The following is a 1,827-nucleotide window of genomic DNA, read 5'->3' on the forward strand; positions in this document are numbered from 1 at the left end:
AAACTAATATAATGTTGTACGTCAACAGTAATTAAGCAATTAAAAATTACTAATAAAATTTTTTCTGGTACATGCCTAGAAATAAATTTTTTATGTTAAAGGGTGTGAACACCTTCAACTTCACTAGACATTGCCAATTTACTCTCAAAAATGGTCATATAACTTTACATTTGCACAGGCACTATATGAAAGAATGTTCCAATGCAAATTACCAACCTTTAAAATTTTGTCCAAATTTGCCTTTTTAAAAATGTTGTCTATGAAATGGTATCATTATCTTTTTAATTCGCACTTTCCTGTTTACAAGTGAGGCTGGTTTTCTTTACATATGTTTATTTCCTCTCGTTTCCTCTTTCAAAAATTGCCTGTTCACACGCTTTGCCCATTTTTATATGGGATTTCTTTTCTTTTTTTGAAATTGATTTGTAGAAGTCCAATACATATTCTAGATAATTTCATTTTCTCAGTTGTCTGTGAGTTGTAAATATCTTTGTCCTGTTCGTGACTTACCTTTTCATTTGTATTTGTGGTATTTTTGTCCAGAGGTTTTAATTTTAATAGTCAAAATGTTCACTCTTTTCCTGTTTCATGCATATTTTATATCACCTAAGAAATAATTTCTTACCCTGAGCACATAAATATATTCTCCTATCTTGACTTCTGAATTTTTTAAAGTTTTGCATTTAGCAATTCAGTCTTTAATCCTTCTATACTTTATCTGTTTGTGGTGTGAAGTGAAGATCTAATGTTTTCAAATATACATAACAAATTGTTCCAGCACCATTTATGGAAGTCTAATGATCTATTAACTCTGTCATGTGCCATTTGCTGACTGTTTTCATTACTATTTTCTGTTGCACCTCCTCTGTTTAGTTTTGCTGCTCTTCCTCACCTTTTATATTTCAGTATCTTGGTACTGGTGTCATGCCAACTCCCTTTTTATTACTCATTATGGAATGACTTCAGTTTTCCTGGCCAAACTAATTGCAGTAGTTACTTTTAGAGAGTACATTTTTGCCAGCATGTTCTGAGGTCATCTGTCACCAGGCCATTGTACTATTTTCCACATATCTTTGTTTCGTATGCCATGAAAATTTGTACCTCTCTCCAACTTTTTCCTTCGATGTTATACATTTCATATTTATAAAGGTCAAACTACATGGATTAGCTATGTTTACATAAATAAAGCTATCTTTTTTCATTAACAGGATACCATATCATTATTTTCATGTTTTTAATGATTTTATGATGTATGGGGTAATAGTACACAAGTTTTGCTTTCTTTTACAAAGTAGAACTAGATTTTTACTAATTATAAAGTAAAATATTTTAATTTTCAAAATGCAAACAAAACAAAGTATTGGCTCCGTAATCCTACCATGAATAAATAATTAATTACTGTCCACATTTTGTTGTTCTAGGTCCTAAGCTTTTTTCTAAATATATTCACAAAATATACACATGTACACAGGCATTTTTTAAAAAATAAAATCATAGCATATATTCTGGTTTTTAGCCTATTTTTTTCACTTAATGCATCATCACCCGCTTTCTGTGTTAATAAGTATAGACCTATAGCTTTTAAATAGATACATCACTTATACCAGCAATCTTCTATTGATGATCATTTAGGTTATTTCCCATTTTTTGCTTTTATTTTTTTTGGTTTTTAAAAGCTTTACTAACATTAACATTAACCAGTATCCTTAGTTGATCAATATAATCGAGCTAATGATTTGGTGTGATCACTGGGCAAAAGAGACGTTTCTGAGACCTCACAAAAGAGTGCAGTGTGGAGACTAGAATTAGTCGTGTCATCTCTTCACA

The sequence above is a fragment of the Pteropus vampyrus genome, unplaced genomic scaffold (assembly GCF_000151845.1).
Source record: "Pteropus vampyrus isolate Shadow unplaced genomic scaffold, Pvam_2.0 Scaffold109, whole genome shotgun sequence".
Classification (NCBI taxonomy): Eukaryota; Metazoa; Chordata; class Mammalia; order Chiroptera; family Pteropodidae; genus Pteropus; species Pteropus vampyrus.